Source organism: Camelus dromedarius, chromosome 18 (genome assembly GCF_036321535.1).
Source record: "Camelus dromedarius isolate mCamDro1 chromosome 18, mCamDro1.pat, whole genome shotgun sequence".
Classification (NCBI taxonomy): domain Eukaryota; kingdom Metazoa; phylum Chordata; class Mammalia; order Artiodactyla; family Camelidae; genus Camelus; species Camelus dromedarius.
In genome coordinates, this window is record NC_087453.1 from 11,282,971 (window position 1) to 11,296,307 (window position 13,337).

General features: G+C 42.9%; 1 long non-coding RNA gene across 1 annotated transcript; it reads left to right on the forward strand.

The window, feature by feature from the left end:
• The first annotated feature begins 4,107 nt into the window (after positions 1–4,107).
• LOC135323418 (uncharacterized) lies at positions 4,108–12,478 on the forward strand. The gene is made up of 4 exons (XR_010385030.1): positions 4,108–4,148; positions 5,554–5,661; positions 9,702–9,797; positions 11,235–12,478. It is a non-coding gene; the product is annotated as an uncharacterized LOC135323418 (long non-coding RNA).
• Positions 12,479–13,337: the final 859 nt, after the last annotated feature.

The following is a 13,337-nucleotide window of genomic DNA, read 5'->3' on the forward strand; positions in this document are numbered from 1 at the left end:
GAATGCTATTGTGAATGGAACTTATTTCCTATTACTAGTATTGGCCTAAGAAAAAAAAAATGCTGTGAAAGCATATTGACCCGCACATTGTCGTGGAATCTAAGTTAATATTGCCAAAAATGGGACAAACTGACATCACGTGTATGGAACTAATCTGGTATCATTTACTAAGAATATAACATCCCTTATGTTGTGCCGAGAAATGTGTAACCTGAATTTAATTGTAAGGAATCAGACAAACTCAAAGGAACACTCTTCACACGTCGTGTTCTCTTCAAAATTACCAATGTCGTAAAAGACAAAAAAGGCTGAGGAACAAGAGGAAAAGGGGTCTACATGATACGACAATTGGATGTGACAAATGACTCTGAATTGGATGCTGGATCAGAAAAAAAAAGTTATAAAGATCATTATTGGGACAATAGATGAAATTTGAATATGGTCTACATATTTGATAATAATGTTATATCAGTGTTCACTTTCCTGAATTTGATCATTGTAAACCCACTATACTTCAATAAAAATAAAATTAAATTTAAAAATATTTTAAATGAATCATTCCTGCAAGTTTTCTGTAAGTTTGAAAAATTTCAAAATAAAAAGGTAAAAATGATAGGAAAATTATTAACCACATATTTAATGACAAGATCAAAAGAACACCTTGAACTTTTAAGGTCCTATTTTAATAAAAATATCACCTAACATGGTCATTCCTGGGAGAGGAGATTGAGTGCTCTCCTTTGATCAAATCTCCCTTTGATATATGTTTATTTGCCCTTCTATCTACAGTTTCGATGTATTACTTTTGAAATTCAGGTTTGGGTGGAGGTGGAGAAATCATTCAACTCACCGAATAAGGCAAGAACTCTTTCTGACATTCCCTGAGAAAGCGAATGCGGAGGCTTATGGGAAACGGAGTACTGAATTTGATGGATTACCAGGAGAGCCCCACAACCCGGTCCTCCGCAGCTCCTTCTGCGCATGTGCAGCTCTTCCTCATTGTTCGCCCGCTCCCTTGTCTCCAGTTTCGGGCGGCAGATAATCCTGGAGCCTTCGGGTCTTCGCGTTGCTCAGTGACTGGGTCCTGCACGGAGGATGTGCGCTACCGGTGAGAACCTAGTTTGAAGGGTATGCTTTATTGGGCTTAGGGTAGATTTTGTACCCACACCTGGTGGAAGCAAAAACTTGGGCGAATCCCACGCGAGCTGAGACCCTGTAGCACTTGTTCCCGAGTCTGGTCTGCATTTGCCCCTAAAGAAAGACAAGTGACAGCAGCTTGTCTGCGGGACCTGCAGATTCCACAAAGAGGGTAAGAGAGAAGCGCGGGTTACTTGGGCAGAATAAAGTGTCCTGAGAAAAAGCATCCAAATGTTAAAGAGCAGTTTCCAGAAGCTCCTCGAGTTGGCATGTTCCCTGGCCAGCCATTCATTATCGAGTCAAATCCACGACACCTGACAACATTTATTACATGCCTGCAGGCTAGCGGCAGGTTGTGAGTCTGAGTATAGCCTGAGAGCCTGAGTTTGAACCAAGACCAGATTCTACCTCTGCCACTGTCTCCACTGACAAAATGATAAGCCTCTGAGACTCAGTTTCCCCGTCAAACGAAATTATTCCAAAAACCTGTCTCAAGGTCGTTCTGGAGATTGAATACGGTAACTTGTAAGCACTCAGCAGAGGTCCTGGCATTCACTAAGCACCTAGGAAATGTTAATTGCCGTTATCTCTAGTAAGATTATTATTTGTTCTCAAAGACCCCTTGTAAAGGCAGTATTACCAACCCCATTTTAACTGACAGGAAAACCAAGACCAGGAGGTGAAACCTCATGGCTGGTAATTGAAGAAGGTGAGATTGCAAACCTCAAACAGTTTTATTTCCAAATCCCATGCTGGGTTTTGCCCAGCATCCTTCAAAGTACTAAGCAAAGTTGCAGGTTCCTGAGAGCCACAAGGAAGAACCCAGAGTGTTCCAGGACGGAATCTTCTCTAGAGTCTCTTGGAGATTTCTTGGTATCTGTTCAGAGCCCTCAGGTTATGCATAATTGAGGCTTCTAGAATCTTCCTTCATTGTCCCTCTGTCCTGTGCCCTCAGCAGTTTGCAGACTCCCAAGCCAGATTTTCTGGCAGAAGTTCATCAGAAACATCTAGAGGGCTTGTTAAAACCCAGTAGCTCTGCTGGGCCCCATCCCCAGAGTTTCTGGTTCAGGAGGTCTGGGAAAAGTCCTGAGAATTTGTATTTCTATCAAGTTCCCAAGTGACTGATGCTACCGGCTGGGGACCGTTCTGTGAGACCTTTGGTTGTAGAGGATGGTGAATTCCTAGAGAGAGTTGGGACCTGGGCTGAAGATTCCAGTCGTTTGAATTTCCCGGCTCCAGCCAGGTACAGATTTCCTTGAATCACACAGCTCTTCTGAAGAAAGGAGGGATGCCAGGAGCAGGACCCTCACCTGGAAGGTCCCCACACAGTCCAGACACAGCCCCCCGCAGCTGCAGGGCTGAGATCCCAGAAACAAGCAGGCTCTATATTCGCTTGCTCGGAAGCAGTTCCTGAACCTTCTAAGCTGAGTTTATAACATCACCATGCCAGAGCTTGTCAGGAACCTTTGGTCTGTAGAGGTGTGGGCCAGTTTTTAAAAGAGAGGGAGTTGGGCTGAGGATGGTGGGCAGGAGGCAGGCTTCGTGGGAAGAGGAAATCCTGAGGACAGTTGATGAGAACAGGTCTGGGAGGAAGGCCTGAGGAGACGCTGCCTCCACCCCTCCTGGAAGCCCCTCCATGTGTCCTGAATGCTCCAGTCCCTCTTCCAGGATTTTGCACAGCCCTCGAGCCTTGCCCATCATCACTTCTGGGATTTAGGGATATGCTACCCGCCCCTACCCCCTTCCTGCCTTTGTAAGGATACAGGAAGTTTTCAGGGGTTATGTGATCTTGCCTCATTTAGGGACTGAGGAAGTAATTAGCACAGGGTTAAATACAAGGTTTCTGGAGCCAGACCGCCAGGGTTCAAAGCCCAGCTCTACCACATTAACTTTCTTCCCCTCAACTTCCTCATCTATAAAATGGGAGTAATAATAGTACCTACATCTTGTTCTATTTGAGGAATAAAGGAGATAATAGATGTAAAGTACTTAGAACAAGGCCTGTTACACAGTAAGTGTTGGTATCACTAATATTATGACACCTACATTATTATAATCTAGCTTTGCATTATTCATTAGTGGCAAAACCAAAGGGAGCATCCAGGCCTCCTGACTCCCCAGCCACTGTTCTGCCCACCGTGTCTCAGAGAGTTAAAACACACTTCTTAATGAAACATCCTTTGGAGACACTGAAACCAAAGGAGAATAAATCCCTTTTTTTAAAAAATAGACTTCGTTAAGAACACATATCCCTTTTGTCAGAAGCCTCTCTTAATTCTTTTAACTTCACAGAGTTAAAAATGTAAGTATAATCTCTATATATCAGGCTTCGATTGTTGCATCATTTTGTACCCTTTTTAAAATGGAAATATTCAAAACATACAGTAGTAAAGAAAGTAACATAATGACTCCGTATACTTGTCAGAGCTTCAGCAGTTACCAGCGTATATCCTCCTCCCCCCACCGACACGCGCGCATGTGCGCGCGCACACACGCATACACTTTCCCCCTTCCACTTTCCTCTACTGGATCATTTTATCGTAAACCCCAGGCATCAAAAACTTCAGAATGTGACAAGTCTAATAATGGCCTGAAGCATGGTGTGCCATCCTTGCTGTGCTGTAATGTGTTTAACCAGGTCTTCCTTAGTTGGACTTTGTCTTATTTTATATTTGTCTGCTATTAAATCAAAGAAGGCTATAAATTGTAAAGAAACCAATAAGGAAAAAAAAATATTTATTGTCCCCAATGAAAAGCCTGCTTCTCTCAGCTCCACAAACCAGGGTTGCAAGAGTCCCCTCAGCGTACCCGCCCCTTCTGAAGGGTCAGAGACGTTCTCCCACGTGTGACTCTGTGTCAGCTGATGTGTGTGGATTTCTAGGCTGGTGCTACCAGGTCCTTCCAGGTAGATCATGTTTCTCATGATTTCTTTGTTCTTTCTCTTTCCTCCAGCCCTGCCTTCACAGTTCTCCAAACTTCACCAGGAGCAGGGGGAAATGAATGCAGCCCAGGTAAGTTGTTTACTTATTACTCAGTTTTGGTTTTTTTTTTTTTTTTCAGTAAAATCTAAGCATTACTTTACATTTTTGGTAACCATGCTTTCTTGTCGATTGTTTTTCTCCATTTTTTTCATTTCCCAACCTTTTCCTGTATTATTATTTTACTTTTCTTCTTTCCTCTTCCAGTACTTTTGAAAGTCTACATTTTGTCTTGATTGTATGATTGGTTTCCTTTGATATGTTTACCACATATGTCAACAGATTTTTCTGCCAACTTAAGGAACTGTTTTCATCTGTAGTGTCATTCACATAAGATACACACCTCCCTTACCTCAGGCTTTGTGGAAATCCTCTAAATAATTTTTTTTAATTTTCTCTTTCCTCTTTACATAATAATTATGAATTTTTGGAATTCTTTGTTAACAATGACACCACATCTTCTAGCTACTTGAAACAATAATTATTTCAATTCTAATATACATTTCCTGGTTATTTTTGCTGTCCCAAGTTTGAAGACAAAGTGACAAAATTATAACAATTATAATATTACCTATAATTTAGGGCTTCTTGTTGTTACTGTTACTGTTAACTTCCTTACCTGGCTTAGCTCGTCTAATTCTGACAACAGCATTACGAGCTAGGCACTTTTATTATACCCTTTTTACTGAAGTAACTTCTGAAGAGCTGGTAACTGCAGTAGTTCTAAGGACACATCATTAGAAATTTGGCCACATGAAGACCTGGAGTCCAAGTCCACTGCGAGCTTTCTACCCTTTGTTGGGAGTAAATTATCCTCTGCTTGTGTTCCCAGCAGCCCAAGGACTTGGAGTGGGAGATCTCTTAGGCCTAGGGTTGCCGGACAAGACACAGGACATATAGAATGAAGTCTATCTTGCATGTGACATACTATACTAAAAACGTGTTTACCTGAAGTTCAAATTTAACTGGGTGCTCTGTATTTTTATTTACTAAATCTGGGAACCCCACTTAGGGAGAAAGAGGGTTTGTGGTGCCTTCTGCTGACCATTAGCTCTGGCAGTCCCAGCTCACCCAGAGGACCGGCCATCCTGTCTTCAGCGGCTGGTTTTCATTACCTGACTCCAGATGGCCAGTTGTTGAACTGGGTGTGGCCTGCGTCAGCATCACCATTAATCACTGTAGCAGCTTCTCTTCCAAAATTTCAGGAATTCTCGGGCTGGGAACACACAACATGAAGCTTCGTCCAAAAACGTACTATCTTTACTTACATACCCTTTATAAATAACTTTTAAAAAATGTTTCCTGTTGGGTTACCTCCGTGCATGCTTCCCTTGCCCAGCCTGTAAGTCACCCACCCTCTCTAGCTGTACTCAAAACCGGTCCCCATAGCTCTCCCTGTCTGTCCACTACGATCTGTGTGTTATGTGTTCTTTCCCAGATCCTGCTGAGTTTTGATAGAGACCTTGGAGTGTTTTCCAGAGTGACCATGTGGTTATATGCCTTCTGAGTCTGGATATTGGAAAGCGCCTTTTTTCTGCCCCGTTCCGTGAGTAACCGACTGGTTATAGATTTTGGTTTGAAATTCTTTACTTCCGAGGATCACAGAAAAGATGATGAATTATCTCCTAGCATTTGGAGAGACTGAGAAGTCATGTGGCAGCTTGATTCTCATTCCTTTGCAGTAACTGGTTTTATTTTTTCCTTCTTGCAAGTTTTTTTGTCCTTGGGTTTCAGGTATTCCACCAGGCGGCGTGTCTGGCTACCTGTCTTTTTTCAGAATGCCCGCCTGGATATTGGATGGATCCTGCTGAGATGGAGACTGACTTGCTCTGGGACATTTGTGGCTATTTCTGTGATTGTTTCCTTCCCTGCACCCTCTTTGTTCCTGCCACCCAGAAATCCCATTAGACCATCAATGCCCCTCCTCCATCGGCTGTGTGTGCTCTGTTACTTTTCTTTCATCATTTCCATTTGCCTGAGTTTTTATTCTGTGCATTGAGAGGTTTGCTCATTTTTGTCATCTGGGTCATTTTGTTTTCAAGCCTTCTCTTAAGGGTTTTGGGTTTTTCATAAATCTCCTAGAAGAGAGCATGGTACTTTCACTGACGGGATGACCCAATATTCGGAGGCCACCGGTCTATAGGAGAAAGCTCAACATTTCTCTGGGTCTGACCGCTAAACGCCTCTACTGTTCTGGCTTATCAGAGCCCCGAGCCTTATTCATTTATACTGTCTCACTTGCAATTCCCTTAATTTAATGTGTGTTCTTAATGTTTCGCTGCCTTTGCTTAGACTGTTGCCCCACGTTCACATGAAGCTCACTGTTGGTGTGCAGTCAAATCTTCATCTCCTCAGTGAAGTGTAACTAGAGGAAACAAAGAGGTCTAGCCCCCTGTCCCTGGGTGACCTCGCTCTACCTTATACACACATTTTTGCTTGGTTCTCATAATTTATTAGTGCATGTGTATGTTCATGTGGAAGGTCTCAGCATTCTGTAAACTCCTTAAAAACAGGACCAGTGTCTTATTCACGTCAGCATCCTCTACACCTAGAACCCCTCTAGGCATGTAGGGGAACTCTAATTGTTTTATGAATTAACAGCTAAAGATAGAGGCAGAGTATTTCTGTTATGATTTCTGTTTCTCCAGCAGAGTACAAGCATACTCATTTTATTGGGCTTTGCTCTATTGAGTTTTGCAAATACTGCTTTTTTTTTTTTTTTTTAAACAAATCGAAGGTTTGTGGCTACCCTGCATCCAGCAAGTCTGTAGGTGCCATTTGTCCAACAGCGTTTGCTCACTTCGTGTCTCGGTGTCAGACTTTGGTAATTCTCACGATAGTTCAAGCTTTTTCATTATTGTATTTTTTGTGGCGATCGGTGAGCTTTGATGTTACTGTTACAATTGTTTTGGGGCGCCACAAACTGCACCCATGTAAGATGGCAAACTTAACCCATAAATGTCATGTGTGATCTGACTGCTCCACCAACTGGATGGTCCCCCATCTCTCTCCCTCTCCTTGGACCCCCCTCCCATTCCCTGAGACACAACACTATTGAAATTAAGCCACTTAATAATACTACAGTGGCTTCTAAGGGTTCAAGTGAGAAGAGAAGTTGCACATTTCTCATTTTAAATCAAAAGCTAGAAATGATGAAACCCAGTGAGGAAGATCTAGCAAAAGCTGGGACAGGCTGAAAGCTGGGCCTCTTGCGCCACATAATTAGCCAAGTTGTGAATGCAAAGGAAGAGTTCTTGAAGGAAATTAGAAGTGCTACTCCAGTGAGCACACAAATGATAAGAAAGAAAAAAACAGCCATATTGCTGATACAGAGAAGGCGTTAGTGGTCTGGGTAGAGGATCAAACCAGCCACCACACTCCCTCAAACCAAAGCTTCATCCAGAGAAAGGCCCTAACTCTCTTCAATTCTCTGAAGGCTGAGAGAGGTGAGGAAGCTGCAGGAAAAAAGTTTGAAGCTGGCAGAGGTTGGTTCATGAGGTTTAAGGAAAGGTGCTGTCTCCATTCCATCAAAGTGCAAGGCGTGTAGAAGCTGCAGCAGGTTATCCAGCTACGATAGTTAACGCAGGTGACCACACTAAGCAGATTTTTAGTGTAGATGAAGCAGCCTTGTATTGGAAGAGGGTGCCTTCCAGGACTCTTACAGCTAGAAGGAAGAAGTCAGTGCCTGGCTTCAAAGATTCAAAGGACAGACTGACTCTCTTGATAGGAACTAATGGAGCTGGTGACTTGAAGTTGAAGCCAGTGCTCATTTACTGTTTCAAAAATCCTAGGGTCCTTAAGAATGATGCTAAGTCTACTCTGGCTGTGCTCTGTCAGTGGAACAATAAAACCTGGATGACAGCGCATCTGCTTACCACATGGTTTCCTGAACATTTTAAGCCGACTGTTGAGACCCACTGCTCAGAAAAAGAAAAAAATTCCTTTCAAAATATTGCTGCTCGTTGACAATGCACCTGGTCACCCAGGAGCTCAGATGGAGATGGACAAGATTCCAGTCGTTTTCATGCCTCTAACACATCCATCGTGCAGCCTGTGAATCAAGCAGTAATTCTGACTTTCAAGTCTTATTTTTTAAGCAACACCTTTCATAAGGCTACAGCTGCCACAGATGGGTATTCCTGTGATGGATCTGGGCGAAGTAAACTGAAAACCTTCTGGAAAGGATTCACCATTCTAGATGCCATGAAGGCCATTTGTGATTCATGGGAAGAAGTCAAAATATCAACATTCACAAGAGTTTAGAAGTTGAGTCCAACCTTCATGGATGACTTGGAGGGGTTCAAGACTTCCATAGAGGCAGTAGGTACAGATGTGGTAGAAATAGCAAGACAGCTAAAATTAGAAGTGGAGCCTGAAGATGTGACTGAATTGCTGCAATCTCATGAGAAAACTGTCACAGATGAGGAGCTGCTTCTCACAGATGAGCAAAGAAAGTGTTTCCTTGATATGGACTCTTCTCCTGGTGAAGATGCTGTAAAGATTGCTGACATGACAACAAAGGATTTAGAATATTACACAAACTTAGTTGCTAAAGCAGCAGTAGGATTTGAGAAGACTCACTCCAGTTTTGAAAGAAGTCCTACTGTGGGTAAAATGCTATCAAACAACATTGCACGCTAACAGAGACATCATTCATGAAAGGAAAAATCAATCAATGTGGTAAAATTTATTGTTGTCTTATTTTAAGAAATTTCCACAGTACTCCCAGCTTTCAGCAACCATCACCATGATTAGTTAGCAGCCATCAACATTGAGGCAAGACCCTCCACCAGCAAAAAGATTACAACTTGCTGAAGTTTAGCATTTTTTTAGCAATAAACTATTTTTAAAATCAAGGCATGTAACATTGTTTTTTTAGACCTAATGCTATTGTACACTCTAGACTACAATATAGCATAAATGTAACTTTTATATGCACTAGGAAACCAAAAAGTTTACGTGACTCGCTTAATTGCGATAGTCTAGAACCAGACCTGCAATATCTCCAAGGTATGTCTGTGTAACATGAAGAAAGATACGCAGTAGACAACCTTTATAACATTTTCTGGTAAACTCTCTACAGCGAACACCGTAGCATCAGTACCCATTCTTTTTTCCCACGCAGTCTGGTCTTGAGCACTGCAGACTGAGCAGCTTTGGGCTGTTACAAGGATGGGTGTTGTTTTAGGATGTATCTGTGGACTTCACCCAGAAGGATTGGCAGCTGCTGGACCCTGCGCAGAGGCTCCTGTACAGGGATGTGATGCTGGACAACTGCCAGCACCTGGTGTCCCTGCGTAAGCACCGCTTCCCATGCAACTCCCAATGGCATGCATGCGTTTTTGCATCTTAGGAACCAAGCCACTGTAGCATGTTGTGAGTTTTAGGCTTGAGATTTTGGATTCAAAGGCCTTTGAGGGAACCGAAAGGATATTGTATTCTCACCTCCCTCATGAAAGGGTCTTCTTTGATGAGGGTGATGGGGGCCCCATCATTGTGCAGCTTCTAAAGCACCTCCCTTCTGATTCTTCAAAGGACTTGAACCCAAAGCAGCTTTGTCAAGTCCCATGTCATGTCTCACAACAGGTCACTGTGTTACCAAACCTGAACTGATATTGAAGTTGGAGCAAGGAGAGGAACCGTGGACATTAGAAGGAAAACTCCCAAGTTCGAGCCACCCAAGTGAGTTGATGAGGTTAGACAGAAGGCAGCCGGTGCAAAGTGGATCCAAAGTGGCTGGTTCGGGGGTTGGTATCTTTAAAATGTGTTTTAGTAATCTCTTTTAGAGGCTCTGGACTCTGAGAAGTGACCAAAGACAGGTGACTACCACACCTTAGGATATCAAACCTCCAAATATCACTCTCATATACAAATGTTCTATGTTTTCTGTTTGACTTTTATAGAGAGAGATTTGCTTGGTTTTTATAGAATCCAATTTCTGCTTTCCTCATCTTAGACCTTTATTTCTCTAGTTTTCTCTCTGTTCAATAATGGCTGTCCTTTACCTTCCCTCCTGTGCTGAACCCTCTATAAAAATGCAATTACTGATGCATTATTTTATACAGTAAATGTTTTCTAAGCACCTGCTATCCACCAGTCACGTTTTAAGCACAGGAGATACAAAAGCAAAGTCTCTGCTCCTATTAACAGATCCAAATAGCAAATAAATATGTAACATTTCTGGTAGTAATCAGCCTTCTGAACAATTAAAGTTGGAGGAAGGGAATAGAGACTGCCAGGGAGGTCTGTTTTTGGAAGAATACTCAGGGAAAGGGCTCTTTGAGCAGAAATAGTGGGATGGAGTCTTGAATGAAGGGATGGGGTGAGCCATGGGATGCCTGAGCGATTCCAGATCCAGGGGACAGCAGGTGCCAAGTCTCTGAGACAGGAGTGTGCTTGGTGTAATCAGGGAGCAGCAGGGAAGTCTGTGGAATGAGAGGGAGTTCAGTGAGGAGAAAGGAGCAGATGATGCCAGAGAGTTTACTAGAGGCAAAGCCTTATAGCCCTAGTGGGACTGAATTCTACTCTGGATCCTACTGCAAGCGTGGCTTATCCTCTCCTATACTTTGACACTCTCTTGGACATTGTTTTCCCATATCACAGCTATATGAAGAGATGGGGCCTGAACTATGGGGCTGACATTTAGATCAGAGGAAGTTAGTGATTTCATAAATGTAATTGGGAGTTTGTATACAGAATGGAAAAGAGGACAAAGAGATTGGAAGCATATAGAGTGTGGTCAGGATCTCACTGCAGTAATTAAGGTCTGGGGGTAGAGGAGGATAAAGTTCTAAGTCTCTGATCTGCCTCCAAACCTAAACTTTGCTCTGACCCTTCCCTGGATCACCCTTCAGTCTTCCTTGTCTCCCTACTCAGTGTCCCTTATCTTTGCCCCATTCTTCAGCTTTCTGCCTCTTTTTCTACCACAATATGTGTTTTTGTTCTGGTTTTCATGTATCAAACCAGAAGAGGAGGATGAATGTTTGCTTAGGAGTTCTTTCATCCCAGAAGACTATTTGAAACCTAAGAGTCAATTCAACATGGGGCACTTGTATACAAACCTGTTCCTTAATGAATGTGTCAAGAGTTATCATGTATGTTAATTTTTCATATTTCTAGAAGTCCAGGAAACCAGTAACATGAAACAGATAAGCCAATAACATGAGGACCAGTATTTGAGGCAAACTTTATTCATCAACAACAAAACATTGACTAAGGAGAGAAGTAAGACCTTCAGAGAAACGTTTATTTTGGTCACAAACTCAGGGCCCTCAAGAAAAATATCCCACAAATGTGACTCATCTGTAACAAACTTGAAAAATGTTTCTGAATTGACTATTAATAATAGAAGCCATGTGAGAAAGAACACTGATGATTTCAGTGGATCTGGATTCCTTGATATTATGCATGAGAAAATGCATATGAGGAACAAGCCCTGGGAAAGTGATCAAAAGAAGAAATCCCACAGACAAATTGAGGAGTTTATTCAACATCAGAATTCAGCTTTGGAGCAACTTCTTGAATATAATAACGGTAGGAAAGCCTTTCACAGAAAGACAGCCTTTGTTATATGTAAGAGAGCTCACACAGGAGAGGAACCCTCTCAAAGTAACAAATGTAGATGAGCCTTCCTCCAAAAGTTAAAGCTCAGTGCTTGTCCAAGAGTCCTTAGGGAAAGGAAGCCACACAAATCCAGTAAAAATGGGAAATCCTCATGCATGAATTCAAAACACGTACATCAGAGAGCTCGCCGTGAATGCTGTAAATTGGGGAAATCCTTTAGCAAGAGGGCAAACCATAGTCAGCATCAGAGACTGCACACAGGAGGGAAACCAGAGGACTATAAGCAAAGTGAGGGAGCCTTGCAGAAGTCACCCCGCAGGCAAAGTGGGCAGACCCGCACAGGAGAGAAAATTCACGACTGCAACGAATGTGGGAAATCCTTCCCTGAAAACCCATGCCTGACCCAACATCAGGGAATTCACACAGTGGAAGACCCCAGGGAGTGCAATGATAGTGAGGGGGCCGTAAAGAAGGAGTCCCACCCGACTCTAAATCAGAGCATTAACATGAGCAAGAAAAGCTTTAAAGGTAGTAAGGGTGAGAAATCCTCCCACGAGAAGTTGAAACTCACTCAACATCAGAGAACGCAGTCGGGGGAACAAAATGATGAATCTTGTGAGAGTGGGAGGGTCTTCACTGAGAAGTCACACCTCACTTGGTATCAGAGAGTTCACAATGGGAAGAAAACCTACAACTGTAATAAATGTGCGGAACGCTTCCATGAGAAAAGACCTCACTCGACATCAGAGTGCACACACAGAAAAAGCCCTACGAAGGTAGTGAATGTGGAAGGTCCTTCATTGTGAAGTCCATCCTCACTGAACATCAGAGAACTCACACAGGAGGAAAGCCCTATGAATGTAGTGAGTGTGGCAAGTCCTTCTGCCAAAAGTCAGCCCTCACAGTACATCAGAGAACTCACACGGGAGAGAAACCATATAAATTTAGCAAATGTGGGAAGACTTTCCGTGTGAAGTCAAACCTTACTCAGCATCAAAGGACCCACACAGGAGACAAACCCTATAAATGTGATGAGTGCTGGAGGTGTTTCTGTGTGAAATCCAACCTTGTCGTCCATCAGAGAACTCATACAGGAGAGAAACCCTACCAATGTCCCAAATGTGGGAAAACCTTCAGCCCGAGCTCAGCCCTCACCAAACATCAAAGGGAAAGGCACGCGAAGAAAACCCGCATCAGCACGCTCCACGTGCAGAAGCCATCGTCTCCAGTCCCGCCCGGTAAACAGCAGCGAAATCGCAGGGCCGAGCCGCTAAGTGTCAACACACGTGGGGAAGTCTTTATCAGTAGGGTGTAGCTAACTGCGATTAGAGAAGCAACATCGGAGTGAGACTCTATAAATGCTTTGATCGTGTGAAAGCCTTCAAGAAGTGTTCAGAGATGTGGAGGGGAAAGGTATTCTTTTAAGGATGCAGATAAAAATCTTCTTGTGGAAAGAGAAACCGTATTTCAGATGTGATACCAAACTTATCACAAGATAATAAAATATTCTGTCCTGAAGAGAATGTGAAATGTGGATCTTTTGTCAAACAGGGTGAATCATTGACACACCACCATTAAATATATATGTGAAGCCTTGTGGGGGTGTTTGGGCTATGGAGAGGCATGTAGCACATGAGTGTGCTGTATAACATGAACTCC